The 17500-nt window shown below is 45.0% G+C and overlaps 1 protein-coding gene across 1 annotated transcript in view; it reads left to right on the top strand.

Annotated features, from left to right (window-relative positions):
- Window positions 1-17500, top strand: part of LOC109876702 (rho GTPase-activating protein 7-like) — a 158094-nt gene that overhangs the window by 9000 nt on the left and 131594 nt on the right.

The following is a 17500-nucleotide window of genomic DNA, read 5'->3' as shown; positions in this document are numbered from 1 at the left end:
TTGTGACGGATCTGTAAAAGTTGATGTCAGTCAAAAGTGTAAAGGATCTCTGGTTCGTCCTAACCTGAAATATGTCTCTTAATGAGTCTCTGGTTCCACCTGTCTCTTAATCTCTGGTTTTGTCTAGCCTGAAATCTGTCTCTTAATGGGTCGGCCGGCTGGTCGCTCAACTGAGCAGCTATAGCAGGAGGTACGGGGCATTTCACACCAGGCCAACTATGTGATTAGGTTTAGATCCCATCGGAGAAGGGAGAGAAGGCTTATTGCCTTTCTTTACACACCTCAAGTCCCTCCAATCCCTCTGTCTGTGTCTGTTTACTATACAGTCCCATGAGGAGTGTTTGCAGTGCACTTAGTGAGCTGGCAAGGCACAAGTCACGCACTAAAACCCAGAGAGGTTCTCACAGACGGATGGAGGGATGGACCGACAGACAGCGAACACACATGCACGCGCACACACAGACACACACACACAAACACACAATCACGCACAGACTGACTCTGACTGGTAGGAATGTGGCTCAGCCATTCCGAGGGCCTGGTTCCTTGGCAGACAACTAAAGCCTGTAATTAGCAGGTTCCTGGGTCTTGAGCCACCTCGCCCCAACAAAAGGGTCAAAAGGGGGGGGGGGGCTGGGGTCGTGACAGGACAGACCAAGTGGGGCGAAGGGGGCCGAGGGAGGGGGTGGGACTTTGTTCAAGAGAGATTTACATCTTGACCTCTTCAGTCGCTCACTTAATGGCTTTTCTGTCTGACTGTGTCGTCTTTGTGTTTTTGGGACAAGCACACAATGAACACACAGGTGGGTTGACCATTTCTTGGACAAATCTTCTGGGACTGAATCACTTTATCCAGTGTTTGTTTTTGGCTGTTGTCTTGTGATTGAGGGGAGGCTGAATTAGACACTGCTATTCTATTGACAAATTGCCACATAGAAAGACATACAACATTATGATTTGATAAAAAGAGATGATATCGAAGGTTATGCTCTTATCTGTTGTTTACAGAAGCACCGGAAGTTCTTTGGGGTTCCAGGGTTCACTTCCGCTCCTCTTCAAAAAGCTGTTAAAAAAATGTATTTCAAAGGTTATGGTCTTTTAACAAGCAATTCAACACTTCAGAATGGAAGAAGGTCGTTACACAGAATCGCTTAATCTAGTGAGTTATTAGTTATTTATCACCCGAGAATTGTGCTATCCAGACAAAATAGTAGATAGGTGATTGGCTTTGTATCTTTAAACAGGAAAAAGGAATTTCTGTGTTATCTGTTGTCATTCCTCTTCCATATATATATAAACTCAGCAACAAAAAGAAGGTCCTCTCACTGTCAACTGCATTTATTTTCATCAACTTAACATAAGTTAAGTCAATATTTGTATGAATATAACAAGATTCAATAACGGAGACATAATCTGAACAAGTTCCACAGACATGTGACTAACAGAAATTGAATAATGTGTCCCTGAACAAAGGGACTAAAGTAACAGTCAGTATCCGGTGTGGCCACCAGCCGATTTAGGTACTGCAGTACATCTCCTCCTCGTGGACTGCACCAGATTTGCCAGTTCTTGCTGGGAGATGTTACCCCACTCTTCCACCAAGGCACCTGCAAGTTCCCAAACATTTCTGGGGGGAATGGCCCTAGCCCTCACCCTCCGATCCAACAGGTCCCAGACGTGCTCAATGGGATTGAGATTTGGGCTCTTCGCTGACCATGGCAGAACACTGACAATCCTGTCTTGCAGGAAATCACACACAGAACAAGCAGTATGACTGGTGGCATTGTCATGCTGGAGGGTCATGTCAGGATGAGCCTGCAGGAAGGGTACCACATGAGGGAGGAGGATGTCTTCCCTGTAACACACAGAGTTGAGATTGGCTGCAATGACAACAAGCTCAGTCCGATGATGCTGTGACACACCGCCCCAGACCATGACGGACCCTCCACCTCCAAATCGATCCTGCTCCAGAGTACAGGCCTCGGTGTAACGCTCATTCCTTCGACGATAAACACGAATCTGACCATCACCCCTGGTGAGATAAAACAGCGACTCGTCAGTGAAGAGCCCTTTTTACCAGTCCTGTCTGGTCCAGCGACGGTGGGTTTGTGCCCATAGGCAACGTTGTTGCCGGTGATGTCTGGTGAGGACCTGCCTTACAACAGGCCTACATGCCCTCAGTCCAGCCTCTCTCAGCCAATTGCGGACAGTCTGAGCACTGATGGAGGGATTGTGCGTTCCTGGTGTAACTCGGGCAGTTGTTGTTGCCATCCTGTACCTGTCCCGCAGGTGTGATGTTCAGATGTACCGATCCTGTATAGCTGTTGTTACACGTGGTCTGCCACTGCGAGGATGATCAGCTGTCCATCCTGTCTCCCTGTAGCGCTGTCTTAGGCATCTCACAGTACGGACATTGCAATTTATTGCCCTGGCCACATCTGCAGTCCTCATGCCTCCTTGCAGCAAGCCTAAGGCACGTTCACGCAGATGAGCAGGGACCCTGGGCATCTTTGTTTTGGTGTTTTTCAGAGTCAGTGGAAAGGCCTCTTTCATGTCCTAAGTTTTCATAACTGTGACCTTAATTGACTACCGTCTGTAAACTGTTACTGTCTTAACGACCTTTCCACAGGTGCATGTTCATTCATGGTTCATGGATCATTGAACAAGCATGGGAAACAGTGTTTAAACCCTTTACAATGAAGATCTGTGAGTTAATATGTTATGTATGTCAAAACCTGAAGAAGAGTTTTAATTTTATTATTTTTTACATGCATTTTACATTCAGCCTCTATCTAGCAGTGCCGGTCTACAGACCAAAGGTTGAGATGAGAATTTTATAGTTTTATTCTTAGACATATGTCTTAGTGTTCTTTAGTGATGTTATAACCGCAGACCTGTTCCAGGCCTTATAGACAGATTTCCATGAGCTGAAGAGATGAGCTAAAGGGACGAGCTGAAGAGACGAGCTGAAGAGACAAACTGAAGAGACGAGCTGAAGAGACGAGCTGAAGAGACAAGCTAAAGAGACAAACTGAAGACACGAGCTGAAGAGATGAGCTGAAGAGATGAGCTGAAGAGACGAGCTGAAGAGACGAGCTGAAGAGACAAACTGAAGAGACGAGCTGAAGAGATGAGCTGAAGAGACGAGCTGAAGAGACGAGCTGAAGAGATGAGCTGAAAAGGCGAGCTGAAGAGACTAGCTGAAGAAACGAGCTGAAGAGACAAACTAAAGAGACGAGCTAAAGAGATGAGTTGAAGAGACAAACTAAAGAGACAAGCTGAAGAGACGAGTTGAAGAGACAAGCTAGTGAGACAAACTAAAGAGACGAGCAGAAGAGACGAGCTAAAGAGGCGAGCTAGAGAGACGAGCTAAAGAGACGAGCTGAAGAGACAAACTAAAGAGACGAGCTGAAGAGACAAACTAAAGAGACGAGCAGAAGAGACGAGCTGAAGAGATGAGCTGATGAGACGAGCTAAAGAAACGAGCTAAAGAGACAAACTAAAGAGACGAGTTGAAGAGACGAGCTAAAGAGACGAGCTGAAGAGATGAGCTGAAGAGACGAGCTGAAGAGACGAGCTAAAGAAACGAGCTAAAGAGACAAACTAAAGAGACATGCTGAAGAGACGAGCTGAAGAGACGAGCTAAAGAGGCAAGCTAAAGTGACGTGCTGAAGAGACTAGCTGAAGAGACGAGCTGAAGAGACGAGCTAAAGAGATGAATTCAAGAGACAAACTAAATAGATGTGCTAAAGTAAACAGAGCTCTCTCACTGTGCCTAATAGACGTTGGAGAAGTACTTAGTCGGAGGAAACAGAGAGCATGTGTGTGTGTGTTTGTATGTGTGTTCGTGTGTCTGCATGTGTGCGTGCGTGCATCTGACTGTATGTATCTGTGTGTGTGTGTGTGTGTGTGTGTGTGTGTGTGTGTGTGTGTGTGTGTGTGTGTGTGATTCTGGGCACCTCTACAGTGGAGAACCCATGGAGTCAGTGAGTGATGGATTGAAGTGAAGAGGCGATGACTGTCTGAAGGGGTTGTGAGTGGTTAAGAGGATAGGGGTCTATTCAGGAACTGGAGTGGTGAGATGCCCACTCAATCCACTCTGATAGGACAAGGAGACGCTGGACAGACAGCTGGCCCTTTGAATGAAGGATAGGTATAGGTTGTCAAAAGATGGCAAAGCTGCAACGTCAAAATGGTGAAGGAGCAATGATTTCCCCTGATTTCCATCACCCCCCTCTCTTGATATTGGGTCTCCAGATGCACTGGCATATGGGTAGGGTGTAATTAGCGGAACATTCCACCCGGATCGATTCCGAGGGGGGATGACTGACTGAGACATTTGATTAGTCCGTTGTGGGAGGTAATCCTGTGGAAAAGGCCTGATGGGATTCCCACAGTTTCAGAATTCCCAAAACGGAAATGGATGCTCCTTCTCCCTGGTTCCCACAGAGGCTGTGTATGTGTGATGACCCCACTCTAATAAAAGAAAATAACCTCACCCCTCCTCCAGACCCTCCCCCTCTATCTTACCTTCCTATTGTACTTACTGGAGGAGCAAGGGATAGTTAGGAGGTCAATCCTCTCTAAATCATTTAACAATGGGCAGAGGGAGAGCAAAAAAAGAAATAAATAAATAAAGAGCATGGGGCCTGGTCCAAAGTAGTGCACTATACAGGGAATTTACATGTGTATTTTATTTCACCTTTATTCAACTAGGCAGGTTAAGAACAAATTGTTTTTTACAATGACGGCCCTACCGGGGAACAGTGGGTTAAAAGGATCTCTACAGATTGGTGTCCCACCCTCTGGATGGTTGAGGTAATGTGCACTAATGTGAGTAGCATGACGTTGTAAGTAACAAGGACATAGACATATCTGATATGGGCAGAAAGCTTACATTCTTGTTAATCTAACTGCACTGTCCAATTTACAGTAGCTATTACAGTGAAAGAATACAATTCTGTTTTGATTTGATTTGATTTGATTAGGATCTCTTTTAGTCCCCATTTGGACTAATCTTCCAAGAGTCCTTAAACATTAAAATACAATTTATAATACGAACACATTTTCAAATATAACACACTATTACAAACATACATAATATACTCATCTTAGGTTTAATTACATACAGTCGGGAGGAACTACTGAATATAAGAGCAACGTCAACTCACCATCATTACGACCAGGAATACGAATTTCCCGAAGCGAATCCTGTGTTTTGTCCATCACCCAGGACAATGGATCGGATCCCAGCCGGCGAACCTAAACAACGTCGCCCCTAAACACCGTCGCCGTAAAAGGGGCAAACGAAGCGGTCTTCTGGTCAGGCTCCGGAGACGGGCACATCGTGCACCTCTCCCGAGCATACTACTTGCCAATGTCCAGTCTCTTGACAACAAGCAAGGGTAGCATTCCAGAGAGACATCAGAGACTGTAACGTTCTTTGCTTCACGGAAACATGGCTCACTCGAGAGACGCTATCGGAGTGGGTACAGCCAGCTGGTTTCTTCACGCATCGCCGTGGCGTGGTGTGATCATAACAACTTACAGGAACTCAAGTCCTTCTGTTCACCTGACTTAGAATTCCACACAATCAAATGTCGACTTCATTATCTACCAAGAGAATTCTCTTCGATTATAATCACAGCCGTATATATTCTCCCCCAAGCAGACACATCGATGGCCCTGAACAAACTGGGGATTTTAACAAGGCTAATCTGAAAACAAGACTCCCTCAATTCTATCAGCATATCGATTGTGCAACCAGGGCTGGTAAAACCCTGGATCATTGTTATTCAGCGACACATATAAGGCCCTCATCCGCCCTCCTTTCGGAAAAGCTGACCACGACTTCATTTTGTTGCTCCCAGCCTATAGACAAAGACTAAAACAGGAAGCTCCCGCGCTCAGGTCTGTTCAACGCTGGTCCGACCAATCTGATTCCACGCTTCAAGATTGCTTCGATCACGTGGATTGGGATATGTTCCGCATTGCGTCCAACAACAACATTGACGAATACGCTGATTCGTCAATGTTGGAAGTGCATTGGCGATGTCGTACCCACAGCAACTATTAAAACATTCCCAAACCAGAAACCGTGGATTGAAGGCAGCATTCGCGCGAAACTGAAATCGCTAACCACTGCTTTTAACCAGGGCTAGGTGACCGGAATCATGACCGAATACAAACAGTTTAGCTATTCCCTCCGCAAGGCAAACAAACAAGCTAAGTGTCAGTATAGAGACAAAGTAGAGTCTCAATTCAACGGCTCAGACACAAGATGTATGCGGCAGGGTCCACAGTCAATCACGGATTACAAAAAGAAAACCAGCCCCGTCGCGGACCAGGATGTCTTGCTCCCAGACAGACTAAATAACTTCTTTGCTCGCTTTGAGGACAATACAGTGCCACTGACACGGCCCGATACCAAAACCTGCGGACTCTCCTTCACTGCAGCCGACATGAGTAAAACATTTAAACGTGTTAACCCTCGCAGGGCTGCAGGCCCAGACGGCATCCCCAGCCGCGTCCTCAGAGCATGCGCAAACACAGCTGTGTTTACGGACATATTCAATCAACCCTTCTCCCAGTCTTCAAAAGGGCCACCATTGTTCCTGCTCCCAAGAAAGCTAAGGTAACTGAGCTAAACGACTACCGCCCCGTAGCACTCACTTCCGTCATCATGAAGTGCTTTGAGAGACTAGTCAAGGACCATATCACCTCCACCCTACCTGACACCCTAGACCCACTCCAATTTGCTTACCGCCACCATAGGTCCACAGACGACGCAATCGCAACCACACTGCACACTGCCCTAACCCATCTGGACAAGAGGAATACCTACGTGAGAATGCTGTTCATAGACTACAGCTCAGCATTTAACACCATAGTACCGTCCAAACTCATCATCAAGCTCAAGACCCTGGGTCACCACCCCGCCCTGTGCAACTGGGTACTGGACTTCATGGCGGGCCGCCCCCAGGTGGTGAGGGTATGTAACAACACCACCCCGCTGATCCTCAACACTGGGGCCCCCCAAGGGTACGTTCTGAGCCCTCACCTGTACTCCCTGTTCACCCACGACTGCGTGGCCATGTACCCCTCCAACTCAATCATCAATTTTGCGGACGACACTACAATGGTAGGCTTGATACCAACAACGACGAGATGGCCTACAGAGAGGAGGTGAGGGCCCTCGGAGTGTGGTGTCAGGAAAATAACCTCACACTCAATGTCAACAAAACAAAGGAGATGATCGTGGACTTCAGGAAACAGCAGAGGGAGCACCCCCCTATCCACATCGACAGGACAGTAGTGGAGAGGGTACTAAGTTTTAAGTTCCTTGGCATACACTTCATGGACAAACTGAATTGGTCCACCCACACAGACAGTGTTGTGAAGAAGGCGCAGCAGCGCCTCTTCAACCTCAGGAGGCTGAAGAAATGCACAATCGAGAGAATCCTGTCGGGCTGTATCACCGCCTGGTACGGCAACTGCTCCGCCCAATACCGTAAGGCTCTCCAGAGGGTAGTGAGGTCTGCACAACGCATCACCGGGGGCAAACTACCTCGGCTCCAGGACACCTACACCACCCGATGTCACAGGAAGGCCATAAAGATCATCAAGGACAACAGCCAGCCGAGCCACTGCCTGTTCACCCCGCTATCATCCAGAAGGCGAGGTCAGTACAGGTGCATCAAAGCAGGGACCGAGAGACTGAAAAACTGCTTCTATCTCAAGGTCACCACCACTAACATTGAGTGGCTGCTGCCAACATACTGACTCAACTCCAGCCACTTTAATAATGGAAATTGATGTAAAAAATGTATCACTAGACACTTTAAACAATGCCACTTAATTTAATGTTTACATACCCTACATTACTCATCTCATATGCATATACTGTACTCGATACCATCTACTGCATCTTGACTATGCCGTTCTGTACCATCACTCATTCATATATCTTTATGTACATATTCTTTATCCCTTTACACTTGTGTGTATAAGGTAGTTTTTGTGGAATTGTTAGGTTAGATTACTCGTTGGTTATTACTGCATTGTCGGAACTAGAAGCACAAGCATTTCGCTACACTCGCATTAACATCTGCTATACATGTGTATGTCACAAATTATATTTTCTTTTATTTGAACATAATGACCCAATAAAAACTCAATCTAAAAAATATTGATTCTTCATCTACCCACAACATTTCTATGTATTAAATTTAAAATAATGTTTAAATGTATATATTGAAAGGTTTCTGGTTTTCTCAGTTAATTTATTCAATTTCTTTATTGCTCTAAATCTAAATGTTCTTTTGCCTATTTCTCTCTTCTGTCTGGATACCGCATAGATGGTGGACAATCTATTCCTAGTATTTACGGAATGTCTGTCTCTTGTTTTTTTCAATTATCTTGTTGATTGATGACCAACCAAGAACATTGCGCATGACTGCAACAGAAGAACCATATCTCCACCTTAAAACAATCCTTGCTGCTTTGTTCTGTGTATTCTGCAGCCTCCTAACTTCACTTGATGATGCATTTCCCCAGACCACAGAACAGTAGTTCACCTGACTCTCAATTAATGCTTGTGTTATTTGCTGAATAATTTTTCCTGGTAAATATTTTGCTATCCTTCTGATTATGCGTGCTGTTTTAATAATTGTTTTACATAGATTAGTTATTTGATATGACCATGATAAGCAGTTGTCTAGCTGCACTCCCAATAGTTTGGTTTCTGCCACTTCTTCAATATGTACTCCTCCCATACTTAATTGTATCCCTTGCTGTTTTGGCCTTTTCCTTGTGGAAAAGACCAACATAACTTTGTTTTCTTGGTGTTTAAAACAAGTTTGTTTTGGCAAACCCACTCCCTGATATTCTCCAAATCTCCTTGTAAAGCTTGCTGTACCTGTTGAACCGATTGTCTTGCTGCATAAATTGTAGTATCATCTGCAAATATAGTAGCTTGAGTTTCAGCTAAGGCATAGGGAAGGTCGTTGGTATATATTAAATAAAGAAGTGGCCCAAGGCAGCTGCCCTGCGGTATTCCACAGTTTAACACATGAGGGGAAGAAAATTAACCATTTATATAGGTGGACTGTTTCCTGTCAGTTAGATATGACTGTACCCAATTCAATGCTACCCTCCTTAAAACCATAATGCATTCATTTTGTCAAAATTATTTAATGATCGACTAAATCAAATGCTGCACTGAAATCTAAAAATAGTACAAACATGCCATTATCCATAGCATTGAGCCACTGGTCAGTCATGTCAACCAATGCAGTGGTAGTGGAATGGTTTTAGCGATAAGCATGCTGATTGGCTGTAATCAGATCAATCTTTTCCATGTACTCCCATATTTGTCTACTCACAATACCCTCCAATATCTTACTGAGTGTAGGGAGTAGACTAATCGGTCGACTGTTGGCAGGAGTAATGGGTTCTTTGTGGTATTTCGGAATAGGACACTTCGACAAACTTCAAAGTGTTTCCTTTCAAATGGTATCAATAATATGTATATCCTTGCATTAGGTCCTGAGCTACAGGCAGTTAGATTTGGGTATGTCATTTTAGGCATACATTTTTGGGTATGTCATTTTAGGGTATGTCATTTTTTACCTTGTCATCTCAGGGATTAAATCCAGCAACCTTTCGGTTACTGACCCAATGCTCTAACCACTAGGCTACCTGCCACCCCAAGGGTGCCATTTGGTACGCACTTAGAGGGAGAGCGATAGAGAGATAGAGAGGGGGTGCATTAAAGTGAAAGAGACAGACTGACTCATTTATCATGTGGCAGACCTAATCACTCATTCCTGCCTAGTCATATCCACACAAACGGCAGGAACGTGAGCGACCCCTCATAAGGAAGATGTCAGCCACTCGAGGGGTATAGGCCCAAGGAATTCTAATGGAAAATAGGTCACCATCTATGTCTGAGATGGGACGAGAAGAAAGGGAGGAATGTGCAGAGAAAGGGAAAAGAGAGATCAAGGGTCTGGCTAATGTAATTAAATGACAGCAGGGGAGGAGATCCTGCTACTGATCTTGGTCAGGCTAGTGTTGGATTCACAAGTGAGCCCTCAGCACATGGCTAACATCTGCACTGAAGAGGGTTATGAGCTAGGACTGCTAACATGCTGGATAGCTAAACCTAGTTTTTAGCATATTAACACAGTGGCTAAGTAAATAAAACATATACAGTGGGTCAAAGAAGTATTTAGTCAGCCACCAATTGTGCAAGTTCTCCTACTTAAAAAGATAAGAGAGGCCTGTAATTTTCATCATAGGTACACTTCAACTATGACAGACAAAATTAGAAAAAAAATCCAGAAAATCACATTGTAGGATTTTTAATGAATTTATTAGCAAATGATGGTGGAAAATAAGTATTTGGTCAATAACAAAAGTTCATCTCAATACTTTGTTATATACTCTTTGTTGGCAATGACAGAGGTCAAACTTTTCTGTAAGTCTTCACAAGGTTTCCACACACTGTTGCTGGTTTTTGGCCCATTCCTCCATGCAGATCTCCTCTAGAGCGGTGATGTTTTGGGGCTTTTGCTGGGCAACACGGACTTTCAACTCCCTCCAAAGATTTTCTATGGGGTTGAAATCTGGAGACTGGCCAGGCCAGGCCACTCCAGGACCTGGAAATGCTTCTTATGAAGCCACTCCTTCATTGCTTGGGCGGTGTGTTTGGGATCATTGTAATGCTGAAAGACCCAGCCACGTGTGTTACTGATGGTAGGCTTTGTTACTTTGGTCCCAGCTCTCTGCAGGTCATTCACTAGGTCCCCCCGTGTGGTTCTGGTATTTTTGCTCACCGTTCTTGTGATCATTTTGACCCCATGGGGTGAGATCTTGCGTGGAGCCCCAGATCAAGGGAGATTATCAGTGGTCTTGTATGTCTTCCATTTCCTAATAATTTCTCCCACAGTTTTGTGACTGTTTGAGGTTGTGGACAGGTGTCTTTTATACTGATAACAAGTTCAAACAGGTGCCATTAATACAGGTAACGAGTGGTGGACAGAGGAGCCTTTTAAAGAAGAAGTTACAGGTCTGTGAGAGACAGAAATCTTGCTTGTTTGTAGGTGACCAAATACTTATTTTCCACCATAATTTGCAAATAAATTCATTAAAAATCCTACAATGTGATTTTTTCTCATTTTGTCTGCCATAGTTAAAGTGTACCTATGATGAAAATTACAGGCCTCTCTCATCTTTTTAAGTGGGAGAACTTGCACAATTGGTGGCTGACTAAATACTTTTTTGCCCCACTGTATTTATTAGCATGCTAACACACTGGATAGCTAATCAAAGTTGCTAGCATGCTTAGACTCAAGCTGGCTAATCAAAATATCTATCTATTTGCATGCTCACATGCCAGCTAAGTTAACTGAACAAAACAGCTATGTATTAGCATGCTAACGCGCTGTCTTGCTAACCAAAGCATCGATATCAATGGACACGAGTTGCTCACAGTCGTGTTCAGTAGGCCTAGGACATGATCTGCAGACATTAATCTCTAACATTTAGGCTTCCGAAAGTTGTAGCGTCTATTCATTGTATTACATATCTAACATGTCTACTTCCAAAAGTTATAGCATGTCTGTGTAACAGATGTAAATCGTACTCTCCTTGCGTTGTGTTTTCCCCTAATAAATCACATCAGCCAGTGGTCCCAGTTGAGCATCATTTATTTCTGTTGCTGTTGTTAAATAGGAAACAGCACGTTAGTTGTGCAGGGCATAATGATATTGATGGCTGTCGATGGTAAAACCTGTAGCATGAAGACAACTGTGTTAGCAGTGATCTTATGTGACCATTGTATTGTTGTAAGCTAGCTAACACACTTATTTACAGCAATCATATACCAAGCACATTCCAGAAAGCCCCCCAATGCCTAACAGGTACCATATACCCACACATGTATAAATCAGTAATGTACAGCAAACTGGTACACATTGTAAAATAGACAACAGTATTCAGAACGTGACCTTCCACTTGCATCACATTCTCATACTGGGAAGACCTGGCGTTTGTGATCTTCCCCTATCTGCAAGCGGGACCAATCACAACACGCCTTATTGTCATCAGAGTTGAACCAACCAATAAGAATGCTTGAACATTAAATACACCTTTCTTTAGATGCAAGTGGAAACATAAGCAACCCTGTTACATTTGTTCATTGTATTTCATATCTAACATGTCTGCTTCCAAAAGTTATAGCATGTCTGTTCAATGTATTTCATATCTAACATGTTTGCTTCCAAAAGTTATAGCATGTCTGTTCATTGTATTTCATATCTGCAACGTTCAGTACCAAGCTGAACACAACCCACAATTCACACTAATTTAATTAGAGTATCCGATTGGATTATAGACAGGAAATGAATGAGGGGGAGGTCTATAATGGACAGTTTATGCTCAGGCAGGGCATTGGGTTAACTGTGAGTATTTTCAACATGTAGACAGATATTCCATTGATGCAGCATTTGTTCCTTGGACACGACAATGGAGCAAATGTCCACAACAGCAGGACTCCCTCTTTATCTTGTTGATGGCAGTGGTCTGCACTGTGTGTGTGTGTGTGTGTGTGTGTGTGTGTGTGTGTGTGTGTGTGTGTGTGTGTGTGTGTGTGTGTGTGTGTGTGTGTGTGTGTGTCTTACCAGGTAAATACAAGGAAGATTGGTCATTGTGCTAAATGCCCCCTCTCTCACACACGAACACACACACACACACACACACACACACACACACACACACACACACACACATCAAGCATGCCACCATTTTGTTCTCTCATGACAACTGGTGTTTATGTAACAGTGACAAAGTCCTAGAATCCTGACATGTGGCTTTGGCGTGTTGTTTTGAATAGACACTGACTAAGGTAAGTGTCACAATTTATGAATTGCAGTGACAGAGCCATAGCGAGTGGCTATTCTTGGCTAAGCTGTACTGTCGTTGGGGTTCTGTCTGCAGTGTGTGCTGACCTAGCAGGTGGTTTTCATTCTTGTGTGTTGTTGTGGGGTTGTGGTGGTGGATGGTGCACCATAGCAGGTGTCTTTCTCTCGGCAGTAAAGTTTGTTATTGTTTGGCCTCATGCTCGTGGTTGCCGTGGCAGGTTGCTGTCTTTGCGTTGTAGCGAGAGCTATTTTAACGGAGGTGTTAAGTTATAGCGGCTAGGATTAAGGTAAATAAAGTTAAATTGGGAGGTGATTGTTTGTCATAATGAAGTATGTGGGGGGGGATCTGTGGTGATTTGTTTAATTGTCTTATCTTTAGGTCATGTAACATGAAATTGTCAATTTTCTAGGATCATAATATGATTTTATATAAAATATGACTGATGAGGTGTGTCATAGTGGCTTCCCAGTCTTTTGTTGTGTGGTGCGTTTTAACATGGTGCTATTATTAGGGGGTTTGTGCCAGCAGTAGAGGATGTCACATGTCAGGGCAGAGGCCCCTTAAATGGTACAGTCGGAAACAACATATCAATCACTCTCTGGGAGAAGAGTTCCCCAACAGCACAGGGCCGCCAAAAAACAAACCTTCTGTCAACCAACAGAGAGGTTATGTCCCAAATGGCTCCCTTTGTCCTACTGTATATAGTGCACTACTTTTGACCAGAGCCTATGGTGCAGCACGCATAGACATCCCTCAACCGTCTGTTAAATGTAGCACCCCAGATTCTAACATAGATGTACTTGTTATGTATACCAACTCTAACCTATACAAATTCTGACATATACTAACTCTGACCTATACAAACTCTGACTTATACTAACTCTGACCTATACAAACTCTGACTTATACTAACTCTGACCTATACATTGGGGGATGGTGGACTGTGAGGGTGGGGAGTGGAGGGAGAGGTTTTTTCAGGGGGGGCTGTTGGGGGGTCTCGGATGGTTGAGGGGCAGCTCTTGGGAACGGTGGGGGGACCTTGGATGGTTGAGGGGCTGCTCTTGGGAACTGTGGGGGGGTCTCGGATGGTTAAGGGGCAGCTCTTGGGAACTGTGGGGGGACCTTGGATGGTTGAGGGGCTGCTCTTGGGAACTGTGGGGGGGTCTCGGATGGTTAAGGGGCAGCTCTTGGGAACTGTGCGGGGGATCTTGGATGGTTGGTGGCCTGGCAGTTGGGAGTTTGGGCAGATAGGGGCTCTTGACCCTGGTTGCTCCTGTGGGTCGCTCTGGATGGGAGTGTCTGCTAGATGACTGAATGTAAGGTAAATGTTGAGTGGCTTTACTCCAGGTAGATTGTATGCTTTAATATTCAATCAAAATAAATAAAGAATCAGACCTATACAAACTCTGGCAGCTCCATCGCCCCTCAACATTCCATAACCATCCCATAACCATCCAACCTCCTGGCATTGGTTCTGTCTTCCATCTCCCTGGCAACCATGCTCAAAACAAACCATCTGTCATATCTCGCCGCTGTTCGGTCGCTGTTTGACAGTGCGTGATGTAATGCTGTAATTAGGTGTTAGAATTCCAAGTGTCCGAGTTGTCTTGTACCTGTTAGGTCCAAAGGGTTAGGCAAGAATATAGATATAGATGCTTGTAGATGGACACAAGAGGGACTACTTTTTGATTTATCGCCTGTTGGGTTAGTTATGCATGTGTTTAGTTATCTTGTGTGGATGTGGACAATAGCTGTGCTGAGGCGTCTGTGATAAGGCCACAGGCTGTAGCTGTCGCTTGTCCTTCCTCTCTCTCTCGTCCTGTTTGGCAAGTGGCCACCAACACACAGTCCCCGAACATCCTTTATCCACAACCAGAAACCACACCTTGGCTTTCCAATGGGCCTATATAGAACTGGATCTCTCTCTCTCTCTCTCTCTCTCTCTCTCTCTCTCTCTCTCTCTCTCTCTCTCTCTCTCTCGCTCTCGCTCTCTCTCTCTCTCTCTCTCTCTCTCTCTCTCTCCATCACTGACAATATTACTCTCTTTCTCTCTCTCTATTTCCCTCCCTCTCCCTCACATCCATTCTTCTACATGCTAATAATATCTATAACTTATTATACAGGCCTACAATTGCTTACCTTCACATTTCTCTGTTGCTCTACAGACAAAATTTGAATTAAAGTCAGTCAACAGCATGGTGGGAAATCAGCATTATTTCAATGTCACATGGGGGTGTCTCTGTGGGTATACTGTCCGGTCATGGCCGAGTTAGTCGGCTTTCTGCTGTGTTGTTGTCCCTGACCCTGACTGAGGCCAATCTGCACTGAACACACAGCTGCTGGAGCACAAACAGAGGCCTGCCTCAGTCTCTCAGCCCCTCAGCCTCTCAGCCTCTCAGCCTCTCAGCCCCTCTCATCCTCTCAGCCTCTCAGCCTCTCAGCCCCTCAGCCTCTCAGCCTCTCAGCCTCTCAGCCTCTCAGCCCCTCTCAGCCTCTCAGCCCCTCAGCCTCTCAGCCCCTCAGCCCCTCAGCCTCTCTCAATCCCTCAGCCCCTCTCAGCCCAACGAGCCTCTCAGCCCCCTCAGCCTCTCAGCCCCTCAGCCCCTCTCATTCCCTCAGCCCCTCTCAGCCCAACGAGCCTCTCAGCCCCTCAGCCCCTCTCATTCCCTCAGCCCCTCTCAGCCCAACGAGCCTCTCAGCCCCCTCAGCCTCTCAACCCCTCAGCCCCTCTCATTCCCTCAGCCCCTCTCATTCCCTCAGCCCCTCTCAGCCCAACGAGCCTCTCAGCCCCTCTCAGCCTCTCAGCCCCTCAGCCCCTCTCATTCCCTCAGCTCCTCAGCCCCTCTCATTCCCTCAGCCCCTCTCAGCCCAACGAGCCTCTCAGCCCCTCTCAGCCTCTCAGCCCCTCAGCCCCTCTCATTCCCTCAGCCCCTCAGCCCCTCTCAGCCCCTCAGCCCCTCAGCCCCTCTCATTCCCTCAGCCCCTCTCAGCCCAACGAGCCTCTCAGCCCCTCTCAGCCTCTCAGTCTCTCAGCCACGGTCAAAAAGGAGAGGGAAAGAAAAGAGGAGAGAAAAAGAAGATTGTTTTTTGGAACAGGATGTGGAAAAAAATGAACTTCTTCTTTACCTCTGTTACGGAAATCTCTTATTTCCTGCCGATTCAAGGTTGCATGGATTGTATTAGGTATTCCAAAACCTGGGCAGAACACAGAGGATTTTTTCTCAGTCGGTGGGAGACAGGCCTTTTAATTAACAAGACATGGAAGAAGAAGAAAAAAATTATACTGAAATGTGAAATTGTTTTGTAAAACGTTGCCACGTTACTCATGACTTTTGTGGTGAAATCCCTAACTGATGCAGAATGATCTGTCTCATTGTAAACTTCAAGGAAATGATTCAGTCCACCTACTGGACAGCATGTCCCTACATCCTCTAACTTTGAGCCACCAGAAAGACAGAAATACAGTGGCAAACTGAAGACCCCCAGTCCGCTGGGCCCATAATACCATCCTGTTCAGTGACGAAATGGTCAAACATAATTGGTGGGAAAACGCTAATCGTCATTCGTGGAGAGTAAAGTACCGCTCCATATACTGGTGGGTAAACTCTTACAGAAAATTTAAAAGGTGAGTAATGGGCATTTACGTGCATTCACCATCCACCACACCACTGGTCCTGTAGTGTTGTGACTGGATCTGTAGTATTATGACTGGATCTGTAGTATTATGACTGGTCTTATAGTGTTATGACTGGATCTGTGGTGTTATGACTGGTCCTGTAGTGTTATTACTGGTCTTATTGTGTTATGACTGGTCCTGTAGTATTATGACTGGTCTTATAGTGTTATGACTGGATCTGTGGTGTTATGACTGGTCCTGTAGTGTTATGACTGGTCTTATAGTGTTATGACTGGTCCTATAGTGTTATGACTGGATCTGTGGTGTTATGACTGGTCTTATAGTGTTATGACTGGATCTGTAGTGTTATGACTGGTCCTATAGTGTTATGACTGGTCCTGTAGTGTTATGACTGGTCTTATAGTGTTATGACTGGTCCTGTAGTGTTATGACTGGATCTTATAGTGTTATGACTGGATCTGTAGTGTTATGACTGGATCTATAGTGCTATGACTGGACTTGTAGTGTTATGACTGGTCCTGTAGTGTTATGACGGGACTTATAGTGTTATGACTGGTGCTGTAGTGTTATGACTGGTCTTATAGTGTTATGACTGGTCCTGTAGTGTTATGACTGGATCTTATAGTGTTATGACTGGTCCTATAGTGTTATTACTGGATCTTTGGTGTTATGACTGGTCCTGTAGTGTTATGACTGGATCTGTAGTGTTATGACTGGTCCTATAGTGTTATGACTGGATCTGTAGTGTTATGACTGGTCTTGTAGTGTTATGACTGGTCCTGTAGTGTTATGACTGGTCTTATAGTGTTATGACTGGTCTTATAGTGTTATGACTGGTCCTATAGTGTTATGACTGGTCTTATAGTGTTATGAGTGGATATTATAGTGTTATGACTGGATCTATAGTGCTATGACTTGATCTGTATAGTTATGACTGGT

This window comes from Oncorhynchus kisutch, unplaced genomic scaffold, assembly GCF_002021735.2.
Source record: "Oncorhynchus kisutch isolate 150728-3 unplaced genomic scaffold, Okis_V2 scaffold4075, whole genome shotgun sequence".
Classification (NCBI taxonomy): Eukaryota; Metazoa; Chordata; class Actinopteri; order Salmoniformes; family Salmonidae; genus Oncorhynchus; species Oncorhynchus kisutch.
Note: the sequence above shows the minus strand (reverse complement) of the source record. Positions and strands in the feature narration are given on the sequence as shown.